We start from the raw sequence: 16,527 nt of genomic DNA, 5'->3' as shown, positions 1-16,527 counted from the left end.
CTCCCAGGTTTCCTGATTTGATAAAATCCAGTTCATCTATCAAGCAGACAGACTGAACTTGAACACAACTGATCAAAACCTTTCTCAAGCTCCCCTGGGCTCGACAGCTCCCGCCCCTCTGCTTCCAAAATCCAGTGACATTTATTCCTTTAGTCACTGAACAAGTATTGAGTAACTAATATTCTAAATGTGGGGACAGAGTGGTGAGCAAGAAGAGAAGAGATCTTCTCTCAGATGGGTAATATTATGGTGCTTTTAGTTTGGCATTCGTCATTGTATTAAAGTTAAATACATTTATTTAGGTTTTCCCCATGTAGACTATCAATTTTGTGTTTTGGACAACTCCTCATCCTTATGTTTGTTATAATGCCTGGCACAGAGGAAGCACTCAAGAAATGTTTAACATAACTTGTTAAAAATTAGACTTTAAAAGACAAACTTCAAATTACAGAGAATTCTTCTCAGATAACCTGACATATTTATTTTCAATTGAGAAAACAATGCTGTCAGATGTGCCTTATAAAATGTGCCTTCTGGGCCAGCCCTGTGGTGTAGTGGTTAAGTTTGCAGGCTCTACTTAGGCAGCCCAGGGTTTGCAGGTTCACTTCCTGGATGAGGATCTTGCACCGCTTGTCAAGCCACACTGTGGCACCATCCCACATAAAATAGAAGAAGATTGGCACAGATGTTAGCTCAGTGACAATCTTCCTCAAGCAAAAAGAGGAAGATTGGCAGCAGATGTTAGCTCAGGGCCAGTCTTCCTCACACACACAAAAAAGTGCCTTCTGAAAGACTGAATTGGTTCCCCCTCCAAAATGGTCTCCACTCTCTACCTAATGCTATTAAGGTTAATGAGTACATTCATTAGGCCACATCTCAGCATTTCTTTTCAAAATCTGTTCGCAACCCACATAATTATTATGGAAACTGCTGTTCTACCCACATGTAATCATCATCCTGCCAACTCTCTTACCAATAGCACTTTAACAGATATTTTTGGAATTTTTTTTGCTTTCTAATAGTGGGAGTCTATGACTGCTTAGCTGTCTTCATCTAATATTCCCTTTTTTTTTCTCGCCTGGGATAGTAAGAGGTCTTAGAATATCTAAATAATAGCAAAAAGCAAAGAAGGATATTGAGCTTTTAAATAAAAGTTCTTGTGAATATACACCAGTCAACACCAATGGATTACTTAATTCCAAAAAGAAGCACAATGTGGAATTTTTGAGAAAATGATTAGGTTATTTACTGAGAATCAGTTTATCTCTGGGGTTTGTCCATCTTAGTTTTTCTCATTTCCAAGGCTTTCTAAGGAATAAGTAGATGTGGATTGCAGGAGCTGTATCAGAATATTCAAAAGAAGGATGCAAAATCAGGAACCTGAAGTTTGCTATGTGTCTAGCATAAGTCAGGTGATTTCCACTGTATCACTTATCCTAATTCTCTGCAGGTCTTAAAGGTAGTAATTATTAGCCCAAGTTTTTACCATTGAGGAAACTGAGGCTCTGAGAGATTAAGTAACCTACTCAGAACTCCACAGCAAATATAGAGGAGTTTTAAACCCAGGTCTTTCTAGCTCCAAAACTCCAGCCCTTTCCATACTTCACAGAGCCTCTGAAGCAATGACATACAGTGATGAGAGCACTGAGAAATGTGTTTTAAGGGGATCCCATGTAAAAGGCACATAATGGAGGACAGGGAGCAGAGTGTAGAGCTGGGACTGTACAGGTAGAATCCTAACATGGCACCCATGATTTCCGCTCTCTGGCATATACACACCTTCTCCTATGTTTTCAGTCAAACACTAATCTAGATGGGTGCTGCTGTGAAGGGATTTTCAAGATGTAATTAAGGCTCCAAATAAATTGACCTTAAAATAGGGAGATGATTTTCAGAGAGTCTGACCTAATCAGGTAATCCCTGCAAAGTGACTGGCTTTTCCTGGACAAAGAGATTCAAATATGAAAGGGATTGACATGAGAGAGCTGGAGGCGGAGCTCCATCACTGACTTTGAAGATGGAGGGAACTATGTAAAGGAATGCAGGTCGCCTCTAGGAGCTGAGAGTTTACCCCCACTAACAACCTGCAAGGAAACGGGGACTCAGGCCTACATCCAAAAGGAACTGAACTCAGCCAAAAACTTGAATGTGCTTGGGAGAAGATTCTTCTACAAAGCCTCTAGAAAGGAATGCAGTTCAGGCAACACTCTGATTTCAGCCTGTTTAACCCTGAGCAGAGAACCCACTTATGCCATACATGGACTCCTGACCTCCAGAAAGTAAGAGATAATAAATGAATATTTTTTTAAGCTGCTAAACTGGTGGTAATTTGTAACACAGCAATAGAAAGTTATTACTCATTCCCCACCTCTCTCCTACATTTCCTCACTTGGAAGGCCAAAGCACATTAATATTGGAAGGAATACAATCTTAGGACATCTGATCTCATTCTGGGTTTGGCCAGAGTAGACTGCCTTTGAAAGACTTAGGGATTACAGAAAATGAGGGACAATATTAAACATACTAGAACAGTTGGAATATCCACCGTGCCTCGAGTCAGACTCCAGGATGGCAGGCATTCTCCCCTCTGGGGTAAAGTCTTGTCCCTCCAGGGATGCTTCTTTACCATACGCATCCTTCACGGAGGAGAAGCTCAGAAAAATCTTTGTGAATAGATTGATTATTTTGTGAATTACACAATCTACTATTTCTCTTATCATATTATAGCCATTTGGAGAAATGCGAAAATTAAGGCAACCATGTAAAATGTGTAATATAGTAAGATAATGGATTCAATTAAATAGAGAAAGCACATTACGAGTAGGCTACTGCATCCACAGCTTTACATAACTTTTTAAATGTTTTTTCATGAGGCTTCCTTATTTGGGTTAACCTTCCAGTTTTCAATCTGAAAACCGCTCTTCCACTGAATTGGACTGATTTCTTCTGTTAATGCCAGTAAACTAAGCTGTCTTCCAGGCATTGTTCTAAGCACTTTCTATGTATGCTTCCTCTCTGCCAGCTATTATACATACATTGTATGATCCTGTGAGGTAGATGTTTTTACATCTTCACCTTTCACGTGAGGAAACTTCAGCTTGAAAAGCAGTAAATCACCCAGGGTTATACAGGATTCAAATTCAGTCTGCCTAATCTGGAAGCCAAAACTGAACCAGTACAAGCTATTAATGTGGTCTTTGATGCAAATCTGTATCCAAAGTTATCTGGCTTTGTACATGAAAATGTAGAGAGAAGAGTTATTTCAATTTCTGTTATATGTATGTATAGACACACACACACACACACCCCTACCTTGGAATTTGTTTCTTTTTTTTTTTCCTTCCTTGAGTCTGTAAACAATGAATTGCCTTAAACCATTGCATTCATCTTCTGATAAAATGCTCATCTTTGTAGAATACACTGGCAGTTATTAAGAGTCTCTCTACTCTCAAGGAAAAGAGCTATTAGAAGCTGCTCAAGAGACCTTGATATCTGTACATAAACACAGAATGACTCTCTTCAACTCACATTTCAATTTCAGGCAACATGTTTTTCCTTGACAAAATATCCCCATGACACCCACCGAAACCAAGTCAATTGTTAACTTCTCACATCTATCAGATATGGTTTACCAGTGAACATTTACAAGCTGTAGAAGGCCAGTAAATAATCGAAAATTGTTCTGACTGTGGGATTAAGTTTTAGAAATAGTCATTAAATAAGAAGCCAGACAAAAGTCAGAACCTAAAAGCCTGAAAAATTTAGATGCCACATGCCCCATAGTTAATCCAAGTAGACTGAAAATGTAAGTCACATAATAGAAACTCAAGCTAGGACTCAAGGGACCAAGATCCTGGAGAGAAAAAATACATACTGAGGTAAGACTTTCCCTTTAAGGTAGGAGACAATTCAATGAAGGGCAAGGATGAGAGGCTAAGAAGTTGGGACAAAAGTAGTAGGTGAGGCTCAAAAGTTTTTCAAGTCCTGGGCTAACATTACATCCAAAACATGATTAGCAAATATCTGGGAGAGAAGAGAAGCAAAGAGATTTGAAATAGAAATTTGGTGCTATTTTATCCCTTGAGCCACTTGTCAATTTGTAGGCAGTTGCTGAATAGCTTAGAAGTTGAGCATAAAACAATGGCTAACAGGTTGCAAAAATGAGCAGAGCTTTAAGTAGTCACACAGGATTGAAGAAAAAAAGAATTGGAATCATGGACCTCCAAGAAGAAAAAATATCAGTAAACACACCAGGCTTTCATTTGGGATCCTTAAAAGCTATACCCTGGTTATAAGGCCAAACCTGAAAAAGACAAGCCCCGACAAAAATGGGACCCAACTTCAAATCATCTCCATAACGAACTAGATTAAAATGGTCTCTCTCTGTTCTAACTTCTGGAAAGAAGCAAAAGCAAATTCTCTCTGGAGGAATGTACCATGAGACATAGCCTCAGATTATCTGTACAGTTCTTCATCAACATTGTCTATCATTCAATAGAAAATGAACAAACATAGAAGAAACAATTAAATGACTGAAAACCAGGGAAAACAGGCAATAAAATCCATCCCAACCCATCATTAGAATTAATAGGGAGTGAATTTTAAAATAACTATGATTAATACATTCAAGACAATAGATGAAAAGTGAGAGAATTTAGTTGACAGAATAATTTATGAAAAAGAAAAGAGAAATTTGCTATTAAAAATTCAATCATTAAAATTAAGAACTCAATCTATATGTTGTTTTCAGCAGAATAAACCAAAGTGAAGTTTAAAAAATTTGAACATATAAGAGTAAAAGATATCCAAACTGACGCATGGAGAAAGACAATTTTTGAAGATAGAAAAGAAAAGCATGAGACACATATGAAACATGATGAAAATACCTAATGTATGTAATTAGATTCCCAGAAGGGCAGGAGAAAGAGAAAGGGGTAGAAACAATATTTGAAGAGATAGTGGTGGAGAGTTTTCCCAAACCAATAAAACACAGATTAATAAGTATAATCAATTCAATCAAAATAAATACAAAGTAATTCCTAGGCACCGAGGCATATCATAGTAAAGCTGTTAAAAATTAAAGACAAAGCACTTAGGAGTAAATTACAGAAGTTAGAAGAGAAGTAAACTAAAGCCAGAAAAGAGAGGTAATGGAAAAATAAAGATATGTGGACAATTGCTGCAACCAAATATAAATGTACAGGAGAAAAAAATGTTGAAGTAAAAATTGGTTCTTTGAAAAGAGTAATAACACTGATGAACACTTGGCCACAATAACAAAGAACAAATGAGAAAAGGCACAAATTACAAATATCACAAATGAAAAATGAAAATTTAAAATGGCATTATAAGAAGATATTGTTTTTTGTCAATATTTGAAAATGTAGACAAAATAGACAAATTCCTAGAGAAATACAATGTAATAAAACTGACACAAAAGAAATATAAAGCCAGAATAATCTGATATCTGTTAAATTAATGGAAGTTTAATCAAAACCTTTCCAGAAACAATCATACACACACACACACACACACACACACACACACACACTCGTTCCGCTAGCTTTACTGGCAAATTATGCCATATATTTCCGAGAAGAATAATACCAGTATTCTACAAAATTTCCAGAGCAAAGGAAAAAGGAAACACTTGTCAATTCATTTAATAAATTCAACAAAACTGTATATCAAAACATCAAATGAATTTGACAAGAAAGAAAAAATATAGGCCAAACTCTCATGAATATCAATGCAAAATCCTAAACAAACCATATCCAGTAATCATAAACTATTAATAAACCATATCCAGCAATATATAAAAATGTGAGATACACTATGACGAAGTTGGGTTTACCCCTAGGATGTGAAGTTAGGATGTTTTTGTGTGTGGTAAGAACAGATAACATAAGATCTACCCTCTTAACAAACTTTCCAGTGCATAGCCTTGCTGGCTATAAGCACAATGCTGTAGAGCAGGTCTCTAGAAATTATTCCTCTTTCATAACTGAAACTTTATACTTGTCGAACAGCCACTCTTCATTTCTCCCTCGCCAGGCCCTGGAAACCACTATTCTACTTTCAGCTTCTCTGAGTTTGACTGTTTTAGATACCTCAGATGAATGGAATCACACAGCATTTATGATTCTGTGATTGACTTTTTTCACAACATAATGTTTTCAAAGGTCATCCATGTTGTTGCATTTGGCATATGGTATACCTATCATGGAAAACAATTTTGAGGTTCCTCAAAAAATTAAAATAGATTACCATATTATCCAGCAATCAATAAATTAAGGAAAATACATGACAAATTCATCATCATTCTGATAAAAAGTCCTGAGCAAACTAGCTAAAAAAGAGAACTCCCTTAATCTGTGCAGGAGTTTATACAGCAAAGATCATACACAACAGTGAAACGTTGAGCGATTTCTTCCTGATATATATTAGAACACATAAAGGACGTCTTCTTACTACTTTTCTTCAATATTTTATTGAATGTTCTAGCCAGTTCAATAAGGAAATAAAAGAAATAAAAAGAGTAAATTGTCATTATTTACAGACAATGTTTGTTTACATAGAAAACCTGAAATGAATCTATTTAAACTGTAGATTAACTATGACAATTAATAAATGAATTCAGGAAATTTGGTGAACACTAGTTCAGCCTACATAAAGTTAATTTCTATATATCTGGAATAAACAATTAGAAAATACAGTTTTAAATATACCACTAATAAAGCTACTGAATAGATAGAAATAAATCTAAGCAGGATGTGCAAGATTTCTTCATGCATATAAAAGGAATTATGGAAGACTATAATAAAGGCAATGTTACATTCATAAATTACATTAACAAGGTAAATTTGTTAATTTTCCTGAAATTGATCTATAAATTCAGTGTATTCCCAATTGAAATCCCAGCAGGTTTTTCTTTGCTGGGGTGAGGTGTGGCGGATATTTATAGACAGATTCTAAAATTTGTATGGAAATGTAAAGGAGCAAGAGTAGCTGAGATAATGTTGATAAGGAAGAACAAAGTTGGGGAAATACACTCTTACATGCCAAGGCTTATTATACAGTTACAATTATATACAATTTATAGAGATAGATAAATAGACCAATGGAACCAAGTTATACAGGTATATAGAGACGATTTCTGACAAAGGCAACACTACAAAGAAGTAAGAAAAGAAGTTCTATTAAATAAATAATTCTGGGTGAATTTGTATCTATATGGAAAAAAAGCTTTGATACTTAATTCACACCATTTATGAAAATCAATTCTGGGTAGATCGTAGATCTAAATGTGAATGATAAACCAATAAAGCTTCTAGATAATAACAAAAAGCTTCCAGATATAATAAAAGGAGAATATCTTTATCATCTCAGAATAAGAAAGCTTTTTCAAACACAGTACAGAAACGATAACCATAAAAGTCAAGATTGTTAAATGTATTTATAATAAAATTGATAACATTTCATCAAAAGACAGCACTAATTGAGTGAAAAGGTAGGCTACACACTTGGAGATCTCTGCAGGATGTTTGTGTGTGTGTGTGTATGTATTTGTAGGTAGGTATACAGATGATGGATGGATGGATAGATAGATAGTACACAGATGATATATAATCTGGAAAGGACTCATATCTAGAATATATCAAGAATTCCTATAAATTAATATAAAAATAAGTCCTATAGAAAAAAAGGGTCAAAAAGTTTGAACACTTGACCCTTCACAAAATAGGATTTGAAATGACCAAACAGATAAAACAAGTACTCAATTTTATTGTCATTAGAGCAATACAAAGTAAAAACACTATAAATAGCATCACACACCAACAAGAATGGCTGAAGTTGAAAAAGATTGACACAGTGCAAAATCTGGAGCAACTGCAATTCTTAAACATTGACAGCGAAAGTATAGCTTGGTATAACTACTTTGGAAAAGCACTGGGCAGTGTCTATGACAACTGTACATAAGCATACACTATGACTGAGCAATTCCAGTCTTGGTTACATCTCAATAGAAATGCTATCATATACACACCAAAAGGCATGCAGAAGAATGTTTACATTAGCACTATTTGCAATAGTACTATATTGAAAACAACCAAAATGCTCATTGCAAATAAAAAGGATAATAAATTTGTAGTTTATTCGTATAACAAAGTTCTAGATAGCAATGAAAATGAACAAACTACTGCTACATGAAGCAAGATGAATAATATAAACACAATATTGAGCGAAAAAATACACAAGAAGGAGAAAAACTTATTCCATTCATATAAAATTAAGCAGAAGACAGCACTAACCTACAGTGTTAGAAGTTAAGATATTGGTTTCTGTTATTGATTTTTTGTTTCACTCCATTGTGGTAGGAAAAGATATTTGATATAATTTCTATCTTCTTGTATTTGTTGAGACTTGTTTTGTGTCCTAACATATGATCTATCCTATAAGAAAAGAAATGTGTATTCTGCTGCTGTTGGAAGGAATGTTCTGTATATGTCTGTTAGGTCCATTTGATCTATAGTGTTGTTCAAATTCTCTGTTTTCTCATTGATTTTCTGTCTGGATGATGCATCCATTGTTGAGTGGAGTATTCAAGTCCCCAACTATTAACGCTTCCATGTTTATTTCTCCTTCTAGTTCTGTTAGTATTTGCTTTATATATTTAGGTGCTCCCATGTTGGGTGCATAAATGTTTACAGTTGTTATATTTTTTTGATAGATTGACGTCTTTATCATTATATCATGACCTTCTTTGTACTTTTTGATCATTTCTAACTTAAAGTCTATTTTGTCTAATATAAGTATAGCTACCTCTGCTTTTTTTTGGTTACCATTTTCTTGAAATATCTTTTCCCAACACTTCCCTCTCAGTTTATGTGTGTCCTTAAAGCTAAAGTGAGTCTTTTGTAGGCAGCATGTCATTGGATCTTGTTGTTTTATCCATTCAGCCATTCTATGTTTTTTTGTTTTGTTTTGTTTTTTGATGAGGAAGATTGGCCCTGAGCTAACATCTGTTGCCAATCTCCCTCTTTTTTCTCCCTCCCCAAAGTCCCAGTATATAGTTGTATATACTACTTGTAAGTCATTCTAGTTCTTCTATGTGGGATGCTGCCACAGCATGGCTTCATGAGTGATACGTAGGTCTGTGCCCAGGATCCAAACCAGTGGACCCCAGGCCTCTGAATCACGGTGCGTGAACTTAACCACTCAGCCATGGGGCCAGCCCCCATTCACCTATTTTATGGTTTTTGATTGGATAATTTAATCCATTTATGTTTAAAGTAATTATCAATATGTAAGGACTTACTAATACCATTTGGTTAATTTTTTCAGACTGTTTTGTAGATTCTTTCTTCCTTGTTTCCTCTCTTGCTGTCTTCCTTTGGGATTTAATGACCTTTGGTAGAGGTACACTTTGATTCTTTCACCCTAATCTTTTGTGTATCTACTACAGATTTTTCCTTTGTGGTTTCCATTAGGCTTATCTAAGATATATTTATAACATTCTATTTTAAGCTGATAACACAACTTCAATAGCACACAGACATTTTATACTTTTACTTCTCCCTCTCTCACATTTTAGGTTATAGCTATTATAATTTCCATCTTTTTTATATTCTATATCCAATACCAAACCATTGTAGTTATGGTTATTTTTAATATGTTTGTTTTTAAACTTTTAATCTAGACTTGTAAGTGAATTATGCACCATTATGATATTAGAGAATCTGAATTTGACTATGCATTTACCATTACCAGTGAGTTTTACACATTCATATGTTTTTGCAATGTTAATTAGCATCCTTTTACTTCTGTTCGAAGAATGCCCTTTAACATTTCTTGTGAGGCAAGTCTAATGGGGATGCACTCCCTTAGCTTTTGTTTGTTTCAGAAACCCTTTATCTCTCCATTTCTGAAGGACAGCTTTGCCTTGTATAGTATTCTTGGTTGACAGTTTTTGCCCCTGGTCAGGTGAGGTCATTGGGTATGTTTCCTGGCAGGGCAGTGCTACTGGTTGGACTTCTTGACAGAGCTATAAGCTCGGCTCCTCAATTGCCCCTGGTTGTGTATAGAGTCTCAGGCTGTGATCCTTGACTGGATGGTGCTGCTGGCTGGACTCTGTTCAGGCAGGGCTACAGACAGCGCTTTGTGGTTAGTCAAGGTCTCAGGCTATGCTCTACAATCAGCTGGGGACACAGACTGTACCCTGAAGTTGTGTGGGGCTGGGTTTTGCAATCAGGTAGGTCACTGGCTATGTTACACTATTGAGTAAGGTCACTGGCTGGACTCTTTGGTTGGGAGGGGCCTCCAGCTGTATTCCATAGATGGATGGGGCTAGAGACTGTGCTCTGAGTTTCATTAGGGGTTGCTTTCTGATCTCCCTTATAGGGTAGGGCCTGTGGCTATGCTCCATGATTGGACTGAGTCACTGACTGGGCTTCCTGCCTGGGCAAGGCCACATACAGGTGGTGTTCAGCAAGCAGGCAAAGCCTATGCTGGGTTCCACTGTGGGGTGGGACTGTAGGCTTGGCTCTGCAGCTGAGTGGCTCTGAAGACTGGGTTCTAAGGCTGTCCAGGGTCACTTTTAAGGCTTCCTGATTATGTGGGGCCAGAGGCTATAGTTCACAGTTGGGCAGGACTGCCTGCTTGGTTCCCTGCTCGCATTCAGTTGTAGGCTGGGTTCCACAGCTGCGTGGATTCTCTAGTTAGGTTTCTTGGTAGGACAGGACTTGAGGATATATTTAGCAGTAGGCAAGATTTCAGATTTGCCTCCCTGCCCTGGCAGGGCTGAACAATGGACTCCAAAGCTGGTATGGCTCATTGGCTGGTCACCTGAACCAGGCAGAACTGCCCACCAGGCTCCCTGGTCAGGCAGAGTCACTGGCTTGGCTCCAAGGATGGGCTGTCGGCTGGGCTATGCAGCTGCCCAGGTTCTCTGGTTAGGCTTCCTGGTCTCGTGGGCATGGAGGCTATATTCAGCAGTAGACAGGGCTTTGAATTTGGTTCCCAGCCTGGGTGGGGCTGTAGAACAAGCTTACAGCCATCACAGCTCACTGGCTGGGACCTCAACCAGGCAGAACTGCCCACTGGGCTCCCTGGCCAGACACAGCAAACAGCTTTGGTCTGCAAATGGGCAGAGCCACTGGCTGGGATCTCCACAGGGGGGAAACAACAAGGAGGAATGTGGTCTGCCAAGCTCTGAGTGCTGGGTGCTATAAACCCCAGCCCCCTTCTCTGTTTTGATCTGTTTCTCAGTGGACAAGCCCACAGATTTCCTCAATGATACATGTGAGGCAAGACCCAAGTGTGCTGGGAGAGCTGGATGTCTACCTTGGGCTCTCTTTTCCCACTGGACAAACCATAGGCCCAGAGAGCCCTCTCACTGTGGCGCTGCGCTGGCTGGGGGAGCGGCCATGTGAGAGAGTGTAGCTGCTCCTCTTACCCTTCTAATGCGGTCCTTTTCAGTTTCTGTGGTCCAGGGGTGCTTCAGCCTCACTCCTGGGTTCTCAGATTTTCACTATGGTGTCTTCAGATGAGGACTGATGAGGGTTTGAAAAAGGGAAGTGATCATAGGATGAAAAGTAGGGGACTAAAGTAAGAAATGCTATAGGAGTTCAAAGAGATAGAGTTTGTGCGTTAATATTCTGTAGTGTGGGAGGAGGCAAAAGGGGTCTAGAATGATTGAATTTTCTCATTTGAGTGATCAGTACCATTTACAAAAGAGAAATGTGTATTGGGGGAGTTTGGTTTTAAATATATTGACTTCGAAGTGTTGGTGAGACATGCAAGTGGATTATGTCAAGAATGCAGTTGCACATATAACTGAAACTTAGAGAAGTCTGGTCTGGGATATTTAATTTAAATGATGTCAACAAATCATCATTTGGTAGAACTGTTAGAGGAAATGTGATTACCCAATGAGAGTGTTTTGCATGATATGAGCAAGGGAGAAATGTAGATGTCCAGATAATACCAATATTTAAAGAATACGTGGAGGAGAAGATATCTTTTTAGGAAATTGATAAATCAAAGATAAAAAGGGAAGAGAATAACCATGGGAGTAATGATGAGAAGAGGAGCGCTCATACAGAACCAAGAAAGGTGAGAGCTTCAAAAGGAACAATACAGGCAACAATGTCAGATCCAAGAGACAGCACAGGACTTTAAACTGTCCTTAGGATCTGACAACGCAATTGGGGAGTTTTGGTGGAGTGGTAAGGATAGAAGACAGATTTTAGTGGAATAAGACTGAAGGAGAAGAGAGGAAGAAGACAGAGCTGACGTGGATCAGGACAGAATAAGAAGTGTATGCTTTTCTCTAGTAGTTCTCAGCACTTTAGAAGTAGGGCTGCAGAAGGTGGATTGTAGCATGGATTTTGCTAAAGGAGTGTAATGTGAGATCAGTTTGCAAGAGATTTGAGGGTTTGGTTGAGAAACTTGAGTAGTTACCTAGGGTATAGGATGATTAGGAAAGTCAGGCTGGCCAGAAGGAGCTGAGATATTGGGGGAAAAAACAGGGAAATCTTAAAGCAAGGGTATTCTATGAGAATAAGGGCTTATAAATGTGCACTGAAAATAAGAGATGGTAAAACCAAAAAAGATAGTAAAAGTGAAATTAAGAAATGATAAAATTAAGAGATGCTTATTCAGAGAGTGGGATACTGGATTTACAATTTCTTGGTGATGGAAGAATTGAGGATGTGCCACGAGGCATGTGCTAACATAGATTGGGCATTTATTTTCCTTATCTACCATGCAACACTATTCTTTTCAATTAAATTTCACTTCAACCAATTATTTGCAAGCATCCATATATTATCATGTTAGATTATAATAAAAAAATTTTACTACTAGAAGTTCTTAAACAGGCATCAGTAAACAACATTTTAATAACAAGGAGGCTATTTTGTTTGTTATTGTAGTTATTTGAGTTGTTTTAATTTGATGTGTTGCTTATCTGATGGACAGAATGTTTTTATCTAATTGGGTACCTGACCCTCTTGTCTTTTTCTGCTAATCAGAAAAGCACTGTTAATATCTGTCCTCTAGAGCAGTTATGGTTTTACCCATACAGCCACACACATGTACACACACATCAATACACATGCTAATGTGCAAACACATAGATGCATACACGCATACACACGCACACGGATGCACATAAATTTGCATAGGAGAAAGAGGACCTGTTGTTTTCAGTGTAAGCATCACCTCATCTGAGACGTTCTTCCTGACAGGATATTTTAGAAAGGGGCAAAGAGAAATTCATTTGTTTCAAAGAACTGAGACAATATGACGAACTGCAATTGTGAAATTAATGGCAATGAGTAGTGCAAGATTTTGGTCGCAATTCAATATAGAACAGTCAGCAAAAAATAGTTGATACTCTGAATGTGAACTGAAGCAGTTCAGTCATTCTGCTCTGGACCCATGTCTAGTTATTAGAGTCACCCCAGAGAAGCTTGGCAACTTAAGACTAATTTATTTCTGAGAGGTAGACTCATTTAATCTTAATCTTATCAAATTCATTTATTATAGATTTTTTTAGGTTGATAAAATCACTTTTCTAGTTTGCTGTTGCCTCTAAGTTGTTTCAACGTACTGGCTATGCAAACTTGAATGTCCAGTTATAGCAAAAGTCATGTGTCAGAAGTTGAAAGGGAGAAAATGGTGGTTAGGGAGGGATATTTTTTCTTTAGTAGAGAATATAAACCCATCCAATAAAAGAAGAAAAGAGAAGCGGTGGACAGGGCCAAATAGTTCTTAGTTTAATATCTGTAATATCAGACCAGGAGACATCACACTGTTTTTAGAAACAACGACATGTAATTAGCAAGCATCATGTATTGCCGGTTAGGGGACTGTGCTGAAGTGTTTGAAACCAGCAGATGTGAGGACAGGGCACAGACATACAGAGAGAAGCATGGAGAGGATTCGGAGAAGCATGAGGGAAGAATCAGCATGTCTTGTTTATATGGTGGATCTAGGAAATATCAGCCTGAAGTAGAGAATCACTTAATTTGGGTGGGAAAGGGTGCCGACGGTCACTGACCTCTGCTGCATTGTAGATGATTGATGTCCTCACTGAAAATCTTTTAGCCCATGGCTTCTGTGGTACTGTACTCTCCTGGCACTGCTCTCACTGCCCCACCTCCTCCAGTCTCCGGGGGAGCCTCTCTTCTTACACCTGCACCTTAGGTCTTAGTGTTCCCTGGCATTTTGTCTTTGGTATCTTTTACCTGCACTTTTATACAGTCTCTGCTTGACATTTCATTCTATGACTGCAATTGCCGGTTTTATCTAGTTATTTCTAGATCTCACCTCCAGCCTTGTTGTTCTTCCTGAGCTCTAAGTCAGAGTATTCAACACCTATGAGATAGCTCGACCCAGGGGTACCTCCAAGATGACGTGTCCAAAACTACAATACGTATGGTTTTCCCTAACAGAAACTATTGCCCTTTCTGCTGTATGTCTCTAGATATATGCTACCATCATTCCTCTTATTGTTCTAACCAAAGTCTTAGGAGAGGGGCAGTGTCACTCTTCCTCATCAGGGGTCTCCTGCTCCTAGAAATAAAGCCATGGTGAGTCCATGTCCTTACTATCTTGGAACCCTACCCCTTTTCCCATGACCATCCCAGTGATGGATTTATGTAGGATCTCATTCTCTCTCGGAATAGGTGCTACTGGTCTTCTTTTGCTGTTATCAGTGAGCTTTTTAAAACACAAATCTAATAATATTGTATCTCTGCTTAGACATTTTCTTTGGCTCTCTTTGGCTCTCTTTGCCTTTAAATAAAGTCTAAACTCCTCAACAAAGTAATCTGATCCTTCATGATATTGTCCTTGCTCAGTATTATCTCTCGTTGTTCCTCTGTTCTTTCTGTGGGCCCTGATACTTTAAGTTCCTAGAAGGTAGTATGGCTTGCTACTAATCCTCCTTATACCAATCTTACTAATCATTCATATTTGCTTAGTCACACCCTTCTTCCCTTCATTTTACTAACTTCTACTTGTTTTTGTAACCTCATTTTAGATGCTTTCTCTTCTAAGCCTTTTGTGATCCCACTAACTGAAAGAAATTCAACTTCAAGAAATTCAACTTCAAGAAAGTGATTTTCTTACTGATGGTGTTTTGGTTCCACAGCCCCACCACTTAACTCAGTGCCTGTCAGTAAAACAGGGACTCCATAATTTTGGATAAATACAAGGAGTGTGGCAGTTATTAAAGAAGAAGGACTTCATTATCAGAAGGAAAAGAGAGATGTGCCAGCAATTTAAAAGGATAAGGATTTTGGAGTGTATGCTGAAGTTCATGGCCTATGGGGGATTTGAGAGGGGAAGTAATATTTTATGTCTTCAAGAAGATTAAAGTCTTCTTGGTTTATAAACTTTTGGTACACAAAATAATTTAAAACAACCTAAGGCTATCTATAAGCAAATGGCAAGTGTTACGATGTGCACTGGAAGAGAAGTTCAGCAGTAGGAGATCGTTACAGGAACAAGGATAGTCAGAGCAGGCTTTAAAACAAAGAGAGGATTTGAACTGAGTTTTGATGTATCCATAGGTTTTGTATAGGCTGGGAAAAATGACATTTTTCAGATAAAGGGATCACTAGGCATAAGGATGGAGATTTTCATGGCATGTGTGAGTGATTGCAAGAATTCCATCTTAACTATTATGCCCATGAAGATCCAAACTCTCTCCAAAGATTCTGTCCCATCGTTATAACTATTTGTCATATGGTTCTATTTTGGTGTCCCATCTTCATCTGAAACTCTATACCCCAAATCAAACTCATCTTCTTTCCCCCTTTGTCAGTTGCCTTGTCCAGACTTCTCCACGTCATCCAGACTGATTCTCCCACATCCCTCATACACAGAGACAAGTAATGGTCTGGGCACATAACAGGCATTCCAGAAATATTTGTTAAATCAACAAAAGGAAAGACTTTGGAGCCCAATGTGACCCTGTGAAGGTCAAACTCAGGGATGGATGGTTTGAGTGTGGAAATGCAGAAAGAACAGTTGGCCACAATTGAGGATCTGGGCATCCTCACATGTAAGAGAAGCAAACAAAGTGTTTAGAGAGTTAGAAACATGAGGTGCTGGAAACCATGGCTCTGGTTTCACGAACCCTTGGATAAAAGCCCTGAGGTTAATTATAACAAAGAACTTGGCAACAGGGATCATTAGGAAAATCAGAGTATTTTATCCTTTAGGGAAGTTACCAGCGTTCTATAAAAGTTAATTTAATGTCTTGAATTTTATTATAACATTCTCATAAAATGCAGTCTATCTAATTCAGTGTTTTATTCCCCTAATTGATTGGTTTTATAACCATGATTGACTGGAGTCCACACCCCTCCTTTCTAGAGGAATTGAGTGAGCTGTAAAATTCTCCAAAGGACATTATTAAGTCAGACTTCAATGAGTTATTTGTACACTTAACAAATGTTATTAGGCACCTACTATACATCTATATTATCATTTGAGTTAGAATAACAAATAAAA

At 37.9% G+C, this 16,527-nt stretch overlaps 1 protein-coding gene across 4 annotated transcripts in view; it reads right to left on the bottom strand.

The window, feature by feature from the left end:
• GRM5 (glutamate metabotropic receptor 5) overlaps positions 1-16,527 on the bottom strand; it is a 468,644-nt gene that overhangs the window by 141,624 nt on the left and 310,493 nt on the right. The gene's annotated exons all lie outside the window — the stretch shown is intronic.

This window comes from Equus asinus, chromosome 20 (genome assembly GCF_041296235.1).
Source record: "Equus asinus isolate D_3611 breed Donkey chromosome 20, EquAss-T2T_v2, whole genome shotgun sequence".
NCBI lineage: Eukaryota > Metazoa > Chordata > Mammalia > Perissodactyla > Equidae > Equus > Equus asinus.
Note: the sequence above shows the minus strand (reverse complement) of the source record. Positions and strands in the feature narration are given on the sequence as shown.